Raw genomic sequence first — 15,223 nt, forward strand, 5'->3', positions numbered from 1 at the left:
TTATTACCATGTGGACATAATGAGGGCAGCCCAGTCTCTTTCACACTATGCTTTCAACATTCATTTGTACTATTGAAGGATTATTTACACAAGAAAACTTACATCATCCAATCAGACTTTTACAGCTGGTGCTTTCCAGATGTATTAGACTGCAGCTAGCTGAATGGGATACAATTCCCAACAAGATGAACATAGCTACATATTAGACCCAGAATATTGCAGATAGTCCTTGAATTACAATCATTTATTCAATGATTCTTCAACGTTAAAACAGTACTGAAAAAGTAATTTATAACTGTTTTTCACATTTATGACCATTGCAGCATCCCCAGGGTCACATGTTCAAAATTCAGTCCCTTGGAAACTGGCATGTATTTATGATGGTTGCAGTGTCCTGGGGTCATGTGCTCACCCTTTGACACCTTCTGACAAGCAAAGTCAATTGGCAAGCCAGATTCACTTTACAAACATCTTACTAACTTAGCAACTGCAGTGATTCACTTAACACCTGTCAATAAAAGGTGTAAAATGGAGCAAAACTCTCTTAATAAATGTTTCACTTAGCAACAGAAATTTGGGTTCAGTTGTCTTTATATTAACTATATATATTGTGAGATTAGTGTCCATGCTTCACCAGCATATGTTAGAACAGGTAGCACACACTGATCAAAAACTTTTCTCCTCAGGTATAGGGGGAAGTTGCTCTTGAAAACTACACTTAGCTTGCTGAATGCCTGCCAATTACATTTAACATGCTATTCAATTTCCATTATTGTATCATCTTCCATTGAAATCTGTTGGCCAATTTATATATAGTGGATTTTAGCTGAGGTTTTAAAGCACTTGCAGAGTGCTCTGTAAGGATTTTTAGAAGATTTTAAACTGGGATTTTAACCAGGATTTTAAATATTTTAACCAACTTATTTACAATGACGTGGGAAAACACCAGAGATTTTAATTTTTTGCATATGCACACCCGCGAAAACTCGGTTCTGGGCTTTTTTCTTTCTGGCAGCCAGTAGGCCCTTGCTGCCTGGTGAGAGATTTATATAGATCTATTTCTGGCTTGATGTGACTCCACTGAGCTAGGGCTGCAGAAAAACCTTGGTTACATAGGAAAAACCTGGCTAAAAGAAAAACACACATAAATCCTACGAAAAGTAAGAATGAATATATATATATATAATTAGACCACTACATACATACGTGTGTGTGTGTATATATATATGTACATATACATATGTGTGTGTGTGTGTACATATATATATATATATATATATATATATATATATATATATATATATATATATATATATATATATATATATATATATATAGTCTAATTATATATGCATTGAAAGAAAAAGTAAACATGTTCAGGCACATCGCACAGAATCTTCCTTTTTAAATGAATCTTCTTTCCACTATTGCAGAACTATCCTCTCAGACATTTTATGTCTGATTATTCATATCACAAATAGTCACCCTGCAATAAAAAAAAAAGGAAAGGAATGAAACTGGCATTTCACTCAAGGTTCCAGATTGACTGGTTTGCCAACTTGTCTCCACCCTGATTACAGAATGATTGAACAATCCAGTGAGGTCATTAATGTACAGAACCAGCCTCCTATTCAAATGATCATTTGACATCTGTTCCTAGTTGTTTGTTTTAATAGATTGAGCTTCAACATTTACTTAGAATGGTTTATCTTGTTTCTGCTGGCTTTTGTGGAGACTGACAGTGGCACTCTCTCACCTTTCTAAACTAATGGGGATATGGCAAAATATAATATCAGGGTTTTTTTTCCCCTTTGTCAATATACAGACTACATACATTTGACTAATACATGTAAGCACAATCCTAAAGATCCATTAATCTGGAAGTTGGCTAATGGTCTAAACCATGTTCATGCTGCATACTGAATCCATGGTTTGCTTAACTGAATAAATCACAGTTGGCTGGATTCACCCAGTACACTAAGCCATAAACAAGGAAATTGATTTTCGAAAACTAGAAGTTCATTTTTGAGAAAATAGCCTAGATAGAACCCCCTGTACCCTGAAACTGTTTATTACCAGGGGACAATAGTAGTAACAAAAACAACAACCATGACTAAATTCAAATACACAATAATATACCAAACCATTGTGACTGTCCAGAACTTCTGATCATATCTTCCCCTACACGTCTGTACTTGGTTATGCCTATCATTTTTCATGACTCCATCAGATCTTCTGAATCTGTCTGTTCCTATATTCTCAGCAACAAAGCTCCCCTCATGCTCAATATAAATCTTTCCTTCTGCTTTTCTACCAGAACATCACCTTGTACAAATTTAGATGAGCTGGTCCTCTGACTACTAGCTTCTCAATCTATGCATTCACATTACACTTCACATGTTCACACCTACCTCTTCTATTCCTTAACTTAAAATCTTCTGGCTCACCCGTCTGCACCCCTAACCCTTGTCATAGATTGGCAAAAGCAAAATTATCTCCACCACAGTTGGTACTTTCTCATTCCAGGTGGCCTCTTTTTATATCTATTCTTAGCCTGCCTGTTCCAGTGACAAACTGATTGGTGTTCCTGGTTCTTGAATCAGAACCTAGAACTGTTCTTGATCCCTCTTGTCCTGTTATCTGCTCTTGTTTATTACTAGCTGTTTGGTAGTCTAGCCTTTCAACCACCTGATCACTTACTTTTCCCATGGCATTTGCCCAGGCTGAGGCTACTAAGATGGGGAAAAAATTTCTGGTGCCCTCTTCCTCCAATCATTTTTCTACCTGGATTCTGAGCACCTATTTTATCACTCAATAGCCATACGTTTCTGTGCCCTAATGGTTTAGCAATTCACCTTATTTCTGTCATCTGCTCACTTGTATTTTTCTTTCTAGTTCCACCAATCCTCATCTTCTCACCTTTCTGTCTTATCTATACTGATTCTGTTCAATCTATTCCACTATCTCTTTGTCTCCTCTAAAATCTTGTGATTCCACCAACTAAATAGATTGTTCTTCAGCAGTTCCCAAATTTTAGACAGCTGTAACATTCCAATTGCTACTTCTTCTTCAGTCCATTATTAGACATCTGTAGTCATCTTCAGTGGCCAATCAATAGTTTCCAGCTCAGTTCTATGTTCTTTTGAGATTAGAGAGCCTGGTACATGGATTGGATAACACAAATGATTACTATTTATTGTTTGAGTGTTCAACATTTCCCCTTTATTCACCATTCATATTTCTGGTGTCTCTGGGATCCAGGATGTTCAATGGCATTTGAACTGCCATTTTTCCAGTTCATTGTCATTAATTCAATAAACCATGATTTATCAAACTATTGTTTAGTGGAGTTTATGAGTTCAGACAATTGTCTGCTTCATGCAATATGTTAAAACGCAATATAATTTTTTGTGTGGTTTTGCTGTAAATTATGTGAAATCAGTCTTGATGGTATCATGGCCTATAGCTTAACATACTTTTTGAATACAGCCAATTGTGTTTTCTTCCATATGTCATCAATAAACAAATCCAATCAATATTCTAAGGTATATACCAACTTCCCTTACAATACCCGAGTGATTGTGTGAGGTGTAGTAGGGAAATGTTTATACTATCTTTTCAGTTCTGGTCAAGCAGAGGAAACTTTAACATTTACCACTAGTGAAACATCTTGTTTTCTTTCTTGCAGAACAGAGGGCCTTCATAATCATAATCATAATCATAAGTTTATTTGTCAAGCATATATAAGATAACAGGTAAAAGTATAAACATAATTTGAATACATGAAAAGAGTAAGTAAAAAGGAATATTAGGACAGGGACAGTAGGCACGCTGGTGCACTTATGCACGCCCCTTACAGACCTCTTAGGAATGGGGTGAGGTCAACAGTAGACAGTTTAAGGTTAAAGTTTTGGGGGTGTGGGGAAAAAACTACAGTGTTAGGTAGTGCAGACCACTCTGTTGCTGAAATCATATTTTCTGCAATCGAGTTTGGAACAGTTTACCTTGAATTTGTATCTATTATTTGCTCGTGTATTGTTGCGGTTGAAGCTGAAGTAGTCATTGACAGGAAGGACATTGTGGCAGATAATTTTATGTAGTATGCTTAGGTCAGACTGAAGTCGGCGTAGTTCTAAGTTGTCTAAGCCCAAAATTTGGGGTCTGGTGGCATAAGGTATTTTATTGCAGTTAGAGGAATAGAGGACTCTTTTCGTAAATTATGAATTAGAGATGTAACTATATGAGAATAAAGATAGACTTGAAAGTGTGTGAGTGCCTACAACAGTTGTGTGTACAGATGCCTGGTGCATGAAAAAAAAATCAGAAATCAAACTGGCAGTGTCTCCAGGGATCCTGAATGGGAACTGAAGGCTTGTATATCTTTTCTCCTGGCTTCAATTTCCTGATCTATATTATATAATTGAAATTGTGGGAAATGCCTCAAGTAATAGCATTTCTCATAGGACTCCTCTCTGTTTATTTTATTTTTGCCTATTAGAGATGTCTAAACAATAAAAATACAGAGTTTTTTTTCCTTAAAAAAAGAGCTGCACATGATACCGTTAGAAATCTGGAAGCAATCGTCAAGAAGAATCTCAGTGAAACCACATAGGAAAGCAATCACACCACAGAGCTAAGCAGAGAAATTTGGACATGTCCAAACATATCCCAATTGGTTTCATTAATCTACAATGTGAAATAGATAATGTTAAACGAAAGCAACTCTCAGTTGCTCTCACATTAGGAACTAGTGCTCTGGGCAGCGTGGATGAAATCACAGCATGGGCTCTCTCTCTCTGTCTCTCTTCCTTTATTGTACAGATACGGCCCTGATGAAGATAGCACAGCAATTAAATGTAGTGTAGCTTTCTTCTCAGTGTATTATATCAACGGCCAAGATATTTTCTTCTGTTTCAAACAGATTTCACACATCATTTCACCTTTCATTATTGTTGTCTTTGTAGTAGACATTTCTTCAACAAAGTAAGTGTAAATTACCACAGAGTTACCATTATCAGCAGATGGGAAAAAATCTTAATGCAATAAATCAAGCTCCAAGAGTGCAAAAATCATGAGCGGATATGAATAATCAGCATGAGGAGAGAATCCTTTGGTTCGCAGTTTGGGGGACTGTCTGGCATAGGAAATGGAGAGAGCAAGATAGGATCTGGCATTTACAGAAGCAATCTCCACAACCACATCCCACTGAAGAGATTATTCACCTGGTGATGTATGATCTGGTGGTCTATGATCTGCGTTACATATCCTGACATTCCATGGTTTATTGAACAAACTATAGTTATCTGGATTCACACGGAATGCTGTGTCACAAATAAACAAACAAGATTATGATTCAGAGGGGAAACTCAAATTAACGCTTTTTATGGGGAACCTACACAATTTAAGGCAAAGCATCTGCTGTAACTCTGGGAACATACTATGATAATTCTCTATCCCAACATATGTTCAATATCACACAGCTCTGGATACTTAAGCTCCTACTGCTTTCCAGGTGACATAAATCAGTCATTCCAATCTGGTATCCTTCAGGTGTATTGGAATATATTTCCAGAATTTGGCATGAATTTGACTTCTGTGAATTGTAATCCCAATATAGATTAACTCTGGTTTAACTGAAAGACAAGATTGCATTGTCAGTGGAAGATTGAAATTACTAAACAATTTACTAAGTCTTGTAAGGGCAGAGATCTTGAGCTTCAAATATTTTTTGATGGATTGATCATAGGGCAATTGTGAATTTCAATTTCTAATAGTCATAAAAAATCTGTCATGGAGTACGGCAGATTACAATGAATCTACAAAGACTTTTTTAAAATAAAAATTCATAATGTAGTCTGTGCCTCTGTCCATTTTGGAAATGAGTCATAGAAATTTCCCTTTAATTTTTCTAATTAATTTTTGCTAGCTAAAATGAATGACATAATTACTGATGGCGAAATCAGTTCTACTTTTCAGGAAGACTGTCTTTTAAATCTTGATATAATATTGTTTTTGTTTTTTCTGAAAAAGAATGCTTGTTTAACATACTGCAAAGTTTCATATTTAATTAAGACTCAGTACAGTATAAGATAATATAAATAGGACAGTTAAACCTTTTAATTATATAAAGTAGAAAAGAATAACTATTATTCATGTAGTACCACTCATGTGTGTAGTGTTTTACAAAATACAGGTTTGACAGGCTCCTCCCCCAGGGATCTTTCAATCTAAAAATAGACAGTAGGGAAACAATAGAAGAAGGGCAGAGAAATAGAACTAGAAGTAAACAAGAACAGAATATATTGTCATTCCAGATACACTTATCTTGGCTCGATTATATTAGAATCATGCAAAAATATATAATTATTATTGACTGGGTTGTCCCCTAATTGTCATATTCACTTGTAGAAATAGAGACTTTATGTGAGAAACTGCAGCTTGAGGTTAAAAGACACAAGATGCTAAAGAAGACAAGAGTTTTTAATTGAAACTGAGTTGACTTTGTGGAAGCTACATGGATTGCTTTTTGAGGAATTGTTGCTTTATGTAGATTGTTTGCTTCCAATATATAGACATGTAATAAAGAAAATCCTAACAAAAACCTTAAACTTCTCATGTTCAAAAAAATCAAGTCTGTCACATTTCCTGAAAATTCCCACAATACCCAACAATAACTTTCTTGAGGATTAAACAGATTAAGGAAGAAGACCTGATATCTGAATATCTGAATGACCATTAGACTACAGCAAAGAGAGTTTTCTATATCACTATGAGCCACAGTGGTGCAGTAGTTAGAGTGCAGTACTGCAGGCTACTTCTGCTGCCTGCGGGCTGCCTGCAATTTAACAGTTCAAATTTCACCAGGTTTAAGGTTGAGTCAGCCTTCCAGCCTTCCAAGGTGGGTAAAATGAGGACCCAAATTGTTGGGGGCAATATGTTGACTCTGTAAACCGCTTAGAGAGGGCTATAAAGCACTGTAAAGCAGTATGTAAGTCTAAGTACTATTGCTACTATACCAAGGCGCAGTCATCCAGATTATTGGAGCCCAGATTCCATTGAAGGCTAGACATATGGAATTTCAGCTGACCAAAGGTAATGCTATACATAAACTATATTGCTCTCATTCAGTGGACATGAATAAAAAGGGATTTGGTACTGCCTGAAATAAGCAAAGCCTTTTATGATTGGGCAATGACCTCTCAACACATGGCAACAATAAGAGTGTGACAATATGCTCTAACTTCTTTGTTCTAGGTCACAAGAACAAAACCCCAAATCTGGCTGGCTGCTAGCTGTCTTACAGATAACAACTGTTCTTTTATATTCAGATTGAGTTCCCAGCAGGGAGGAAAAAGTGGAGGGAATACACAGATATTCTTCCCTTATGAACTCTTTTGTAACCCAGTCAGTAATTGGTTAGTGAACACCAGAGACTGATGAATACTAATAAAAAAGAGCAATTGCTGTTTTCACCTATAAACTGAATGGGGTGGGTGGGGAAATGACATTTATGGCTTAAATTATGGTTATAGAAGTCTTAGCTTTATAATCAGTGCTGGAGCCAATCCAATATAGTCAAATGAAAGGTCTATGCTGGAGAAACTCAAAGTTTGCAGAAGAACGAATACCCACAAAAAGGGAGGGGAGAATTCAAAGTATCTCAATGAAATTAAACCTGCTTAGTAAACCTGACATGTGTCTTTCTGCTTTTTGTGTGGGGAATGAAAACCAAAATGAAAGAGAAATCGATAAGAAGTGGTTGGAAACCTGAATGGTAAAGAAAAATATTTTTTTTGCCAATTTCATTTGTGGAGCTAAAGCCTATTTTTTGTCCTGTTGGGCAAATTATGCTCTCAGGACTGCCTGTGGTCCCTGAATTTCTTCTCTGAAGGCTCTGGAACAGAAGTGTCGACAGTCAAACATGTCAAGATAACAGCCACAACAGTGCAATCGAAGCTCTGCCAATTTTTTATGTGTATCACAATTGCCATCTTCACACATTTGACTGTACCTTGTGGACATCCCTGCCTCGGAGCTTCCTCAGATCCCTATTGCTGAAAAATAAGAGCCTTATTCTTATTATTTTAAGGCAGGGAATTTTAAGAGTATAGTGCAGCTCCCACAAGAAGCTTTACCAAGTTGAATTATCTAAGTCCCATACATTTATGCCTCAAAAAAAAGGGGGGGGGGAAGCATCACACACTTGCCTTGGCCTCAGTTTCACTCCTAACAGTGTTGAGTTTAGCACACATCCAGTCAAAGGTTGCCTGCCCCTCTTGTAAGGGAGAAAAATACCAATACAGGGTCCTTCTGTGCTGCCTCTTTGCTCTTCCAAGAACTATTTCACTCATCTTTAATCTGGAGCAGAGTTTCTCAGACAATTTATTTTTATTTTACATCTTTACATCTATAACCACCTGACAATGATTTCTATGGTTGGCAGTCTCAGAGCATATTCAGAAACAGATGCTTGCCTAACTTGCTGTAATTCACACATTTACAAACTGGGAGACTAATCCAATATTAGCATAACAGAACCCCCTTCAGACATTTCTGAGAAACCTCCTACAGCCAACCTGCCCTTAAAAGAAGAAAGTGTGCAGAAGTGAGTTCTGGGTTCAGGTTTGTCACTCACCCTTGTCCTCTTGGACTATATTCTCCTGGCTACGTTCACATGATTCACTTAATCATCCAATTGCAAACCAGCCTGTCTGGTTAGTTTATATTTTTTATGTGCTATGCAAAACTAATAACTTTCCAGCAGTTAGACTGAGTCTGTGGTAGATGCCCTCACACATAATGGCTGCCACATGTGCATGGTCAGTCCCAAAATAGTTATGCACTAGAAAGCAAGCTATCTTCTCTGAATGTTTTTTACCTTGCCAGCAAGACCTTTGCAAAGTTGAAAGGCGTTTTTGCAAATAAGCATAATGCTTTATGGTTGGTATTTTGATCCAATTTAGATCTAAGGAGAAATTTCCTGACAGTGAGAACAATTAATCAGTGGAATGGCTTACCTCCAGAAATTGTGGGTGTTCCATCACTGGAGTTTTTAAAGAAAAGATTAGACAGCCATTTGTCTGAAATTGTATAGGGCAGTGATGGCTAACCCTTTTGCCATCCTGTGCCAAAAGGGGGAGTGTGACCGGGTCATGCGTGTGTGTGCCCACACCCATAATTCTATGCACCCCGCCCCCCCGCGCATGCGTGTGCGACCCTCACGCTCTCCCTGTTTTTGGCATGCGATGGCCAAGTAGGCCCAGTAGGCCTGTTTTTCACTCTCCCCAAACTCCAGAGCCTTTCTAGAAGCCTGGGGAGGACGAAAATGGCCTTCCCCAGCTCCCTGGAGGCCCTCTGGAGGCCGGAAATGGCCCGTTTCCCAACTTCTGGTGGGCCCAGAACACCCAAAAATCAGCTGGCTGGCATGCACATGCTGAGCTAGGGCAACATGTGCGTGCCCACATATATGGCTCCGTGTGCCAACTGTGGCACGCATGCCATAGGTTCGCCATTATGGGTATAAGATCTCCTGCTTGAGCAGGAGGTTGGACTGGAAGACCTCCAAGGTCCCTTCCAACTCTGTTATCCTGTATTGTTCTTTGTGGCATATTTGCCTCTATAGATTTAAATTTAACAAGTTTTTAAAAAGCCAAGTAGATCAGGAAGCGTGATCCAAGGAAAGTGTCTGGGACATACTTCTCTTTTTTAATATCTCTTTTTCCATCCCAGGGAGCGGATTAAGGCAAATACAGCCACTATTTCTCAAGCTAAACTTTCAAGTAAAGTTGATATGAGAATAAAGCAAAGTTGGCAGAATGATTTCTAAGCACTATTTTGTGTTCTTCGGAGAAGTATAAATTAAAGGGGAGTGCCTGCCGATTCCATGCTTATCATAGTGACAGGGTCCTGTTAAGATCCTCTCTCCCCTTGCATTTATGCCTTCTTCCTTTTTGCCTTGTGCAATACAGAGGGAGTGGGGTGGTGGGAAGGAAAAGTGGCTCAGTTTAGGAATAATTGCTGTAGTGATAAAAGCTGCAGAGAAAATGTGGGATATGTAGAAGAAATATGAGCAACATTGATCTGGTTCTTATCATATGGCCTAGTTTTCAGTGTAGCATAAATTCCACATTTTGGAACACTGTTGTTAGCTCACGGCTATCAATGGAACAAGGCATGTGATCCTATTTTAAAAAGAAAACAGCTTCTGCTATTGTTCCACTTATAGGAGTTTCCCACTGTTTTGGCAGCATTTTAAAACATATGGAGAAGAGGTGCTGCTTGTTTTTTGTTTTAAATTCACAGAGAGCTGCTAACTCATAGCCACCAGCCACAACTGTTTCTGGCATGAAATTAATGCCTTCCCAGGCCCTGCACTCTATTTTTTTGTAAACATAATTTCTCTGCTCTGTTTAGCTGAGTGAGAGAGACTGGGTACAACAAGGGAATCTTTCACATGCGGCCCTTTGCCAGGGGGAGGTCTTACACCAGCCGAACTGGAGAGGTTGGCCACCAAAGAAAAAAGAAAAAAAGAACCAGTGGCTGGCACAAAGAAGAATGACATGTCACAAATATGACATACTTAAGGATCTTTGCCAGTTCTGTTTTCCTAACAAAACTCAAAATGTCTCAAAAAACACAACAGGAAGGAATGGGATATAGTGAAATAAAAAGGAAATGATGGGAAGAACAACTGGTAAATATGCAGGTGGACTTCCAGAAATAAAGGTAGCAATCAGGTTTGAATCAAATCTAGTTATTTTTCAATTGTGAAGGGTGAATGAAAGCACAACACAATAAATATAGCTCGTGTACAATAATTGTGACCACAATATAGTACTGTACTATATAGTACTCTTCTTCTTTTCAAAATTATAGATGACAGGCTAACAATTTGCAAGTAGATTCAGTAGTTTTAAGAGTTTGAGTCTGTTTCACTAGGGGTGGGAAACTAATATTGTTTTATACTAGGGAGGTGTATATGTGTTAGTTTTAGTTATTTTTTAATACACTTTTTTTGTTAATGTCTTTTTTGTTGTATTTTTTTCTTTTTAAAAAAATATCTTGGTGTTTTATATTTTAATCTTTTTTGAATAAACTAAAAATTTTGAAAAAGTACTTTTCTTCTGAATAAATGTTTATTAGTTCAGAAATAATACACGTAGTCAGGATGCAGCCTCTTCAGTCTTTCACGCCCAAACATGTTCTTTGCTAAAATACAGCAATTTGAAATCAGCTTATTCAGTGAATGTGAAGATGACATTTACCGTTTGTATGTACAAGTGAATTTTCAAAACTACTGGCTGTTTACTTCACTTTTGTATTGTATTGAAATACTATGAGTTCATGGAGCCTGTATCTTTTAAACCCGCACTGATTTTCTATGAGACTGGTAAATTCTGCTGCTACTCGTTCTTCCCATGCAGATTTTTTCCCCCAAGAGATTTTATGCTGTCCCAACTGTAATTAGTTTTTGAAGATCATAATACAGTAGACGTTTATTGCTATATTCAAGTGGAGGAACAATGACTCTCTAAAAGTTGCTGAGTGACGACTCCCAGCAACCTGAACCATTCTTAGGCGGCTCCCTAAGTGGCTCAGTAGCTAAGATGCTAACCTTGTCAATCAGAAAGGTTGGCGGTTCGAATCCCTCATATAGGTCTCCTGTGTGAGCAGGGGGGGTTGGACTAGATCAGGGGTCACCAACCTTTCGGACCTCAGGGACCACTAAATTCATAATTTTAAATCCCACAGACCACTAATATGATCTGCCTAATGACCAGCTGGATGGGCATGGCTAGGTGGTCATGTGACTGGGTTTGCGTGGCCAATTCGATGGCCAACTCAATGTCACTCACATCGAGGGGTGCTTTGCCGGCCTCTACTCACCCCTCCCCTGCCAGCCACTCCTCACCTCCCTGTCCGGGCTCCTTAGGGCCCCAACAGAAAGCAGTTGTTGGAGCTAAGCAGCTACCATGAGCAAGTGTTGGCAAAACAGCTGGCTCAGTTCAAATTGGATCTGACTGAGGAGGCTCAGCAGAAGCACCACACTGAGGACTACCAGCATAGGCTTTCCAAGCAGAGGAAAGACCTGCAGGAGTGCAAGGCCAGTTGCTGGCGCCTGGAGACTCAGAGGGCTGAGATGGTTAGCCAGTTCCAGGCCATGATGCAGTCCCACTGGAACAAGGCCCTATGTCTCCTTGCCATCAGTGGCACTTCCCTCCAGCCTTCGCCCAAAGCCCCACACCCGGAGGCCGAAGCAGACCCCAAGTTGGAATTTCTGCCCCCTTTGACCCACACAAAAAGATCCCACAGGGGGAGGGGCAGCAACACAAACGTTCATTGCACATATCCATCCCAGGGACTATAGTTTGAGGACCCCTGATTTAATGTAATATAAAAAAATGCAAATAATTTTTCAGTGGACCACCAAAATTTTCTCGCAGACCACCAGAGGTCCATGGACCACCAATTAGTGACCAATGGACTAGATGATCTCCAAGGTCCCTTCCAATTCTGTTACTTCATGACCACAGGTAAGCCATCCTGGCCACTGACATTCAGCAATACCCAGAGGACAACAACTTCCCCTTATTTGTAGAGGAAACCACACATATATTTATTTTTATTCATGTATTCAATTTCTATAGCTGCTGAACTCAACCAAGTGACTCTGCTATTTATAGAGTCTGGATTTTTTACATGAGGAGAATATTCCAGAGTTATAATTTTTTTCTCCTAAATAGTTGCAATGAGGAAATCTTGTCTTTTCTAAATTCTTTTGGCCAGAGACAAGGTATTTAAAATATTGTCATATAACAGATATATGATGTTGATCCAGATTATTAGATTTTAATTCTCTCTCATAGCCAGCCTTTGATTAGGTTTACTTATTTAATTTATATGCCATCCATCTCATTATCAAGTGAGTCTGGATGGCATTTAATTTAATTTAATTTAATTTAATTTAATTTAATTTAATTTAATTTAATTTAATTTAATTAATTTAATGTTGGTTTAATGGCTATGGGAACTGAAATGCAATACATTTGGAGGCTACCAGAGAATGGGGAAGGCTTACTCTGATCCTTCATTTAGAGCCACGATGGCGCAGTGGTGGTGCAGTGGTTAGCATGCAGTATTGCCATCTGACTTTGCTCAGTGCCAGAAGTTCAATCCTGACAAAGGTCAAGGTTGACTCAGCCTTCCATCCTTCCGACGTAAAAAATGAAGTGAAATGAGGAACCAGATTGTTGGGGGAAATATGTGGACTCTATAAACTCTATAAACTTAGAGAGGTCTATAAAGCATCATGAAGCAATATACAAATCTAAGTGCTACTGCTATTCATTTTATTTATTTATTTTATGTATTTGGAAAACTTATTTTGCTAGCTCACAGGTGACTCAAGGCAACTAACAGGAAATAAAAACACAATATAAAAGAAATAAAAATAATAAAAAATAAAAATAAAATGACTCTTCACTCCCCTATCCCAGTGATAATACAAACTCATACTAGCATTTATTGGGCTCTCTCCTGCTCTGGCTTCCCCAGGCCCACTGGCAGAACCATGTCTTCAGGGCCTTCCGAAAGAGTGTCAGGGTGGGGGCCAGCCTAATTTCCAGAGGGATGATGTTCCAGAGGGAGGGAGCACCACAGAGAAGGCCCTTCTTCTGGGTCCCACCATATGTATCTCTGTAGGGGATGGGACCCGCAATATTCCTTGCCTCCTCACTCTAGTGGGTTGGGTGGATGTGATTGGCAAGCAACGATCTATCAGATAGCCTGGTCCCAAACCATGAAGGGCTTTAAAGGTGACAACCAGCACCTTGAATTGCACCTGGAAGCAAATTGGCAACCAATGTAGCTTCTGCAGAAGAGGTGACACATGTGCACACCGAGGTCCGCGTTTACAGGTACAGTGAAGAGCTGTGAAGTTAATCCTCAGGAAAATAAAATATGAGAAGAAGGATCATAATTTTGTGATTATTTTATTAAAATAGTATTTTAATTTAAACAAATATGAAGATTTTAGGCTCCATATTTTGCTTTAAACGGCTCTGCTCACATACCAAGGCCTTATCAGACAACACCACTTCCTAGGATTTGAACTTAAAGAGACCAAAAAAATGAAAGGAAAAAAAAATACAGGTTCAGGTAATTTCGATTTTCCTGATACAGATTGTGAATGTAAGAATATCTTTTTCAGTGCACAGACTCTTAATGATCAGTTCAGAGGAATATATTGGAAACCATAATAGTTTATTAAATCCTTGCAGAAACTGAATTCACTATAAAAAGACATCAGGCTGCTGACTTCAGATGACCGGAAAAAGGCCACAAATTGTTCATTATTTCGGTATTAGAGGGAAGAGAGATGTACTAGTGCAGGGATGTCCAAACTTGACAACTTTAAAACTTCTGGACTTCAACTCCCAGAATTCTCCGGCCAGCTTAAATATATACATAAATACAATTTTAGTACTTAAATATTAAATATATTTTAAACAATTTTGACACATATATATACAAAATGCTGACAATTAGCATCACCTTTATTAATAACAAATTCGTTTGCAAAATCAACAAACTGATATTTTGAAATTTTGTGAGGTGCTGTGATTGTGAAGCGGTAAAATGCAGCTTGTTTGGTTTATTCCTAAATCTAGCACTGCAGGACTAAGCTCAGTCTGTCTGTGTCCTGCATTTTGAGGAGGGGTGAGTTTTTGAATGAGGATTACTTTTCTGAATGTGGTATTTTATCAAGCAGAAATTTGTCAGGCATGGTCTCTTCCCTGCAGGGTATATCGGTATGATCAGTCTGCTTGTATTTCTATTTGTTCTTACACAGGAAGATTGTCTGAATCAAACCGCACTTTTGGGTGATGCTCACTGGGAATTGTACCAGTAGTCCAGTAGAAGAGGAAGGCTGGGAAAGGCTATTCTACTTATTCATCCTTGAAATAAATTTGGTCACAATTTCCTCTCTCAGGCAGTTTGAATCAGCTGTAAATATTGTTAATACGGAACAGAAAACCTGAAAGGGCCCATCGAATCACGGCTGCTTGAATTTAAATTTAGTCGAGGCTGTACTTCTTTTTGAGACTCTTAAATTAACTCCGGGCGAGTTAATTAAGCTACCTCTCACGTCTCGTGTGGATGAGTCCGATTCCTTCCCAGGGTCAGTGCGTGAGAGCGCGAACGATCCGAAGCAAGCTCTGCT

General features: G+C 38.5%; 1 long non-coding RNA gene across 1 annotated transcript; it reads right to left on the reverse strand.

Annotated features, from left to right (window-relative positions):
- Positions 1 to 14,245: 14,245 nt before the first annotated feature.
- LOC132711199 (uncharacterized) lies at positions 14,246 to 15,219 on the reverse strand. Its single transcript, XR_009622030.2, has 2 exons — positions 15,142 to 15,219; positions 14,246 to 14,453 (listed from the first exon to the last, which is right to left on the reverse strand). It is a non-coding gene; the product is annotated as an uncharacterized LOC132711199 (long non-coding RNA).
- Between the last annotated feature and the right edge of the window lie 4 nt (positions 15,220 to 15,223).

Source organism: Pantherophis guttatus, chromosome 3 (genome assembly GCF_059756535.1).
Source record: "Pantherophis guttatus breed Tessera chromosome 3, ASM5975653v1, whole genome shotgun sequence".
In the NCBI taxonomy this organism is placed as follows: Eukaryota; Metazoa; Chordata; class Lepidosauria; order Squamata; family Colubridae; genus Pantherophis; species Pantherophis guttatus.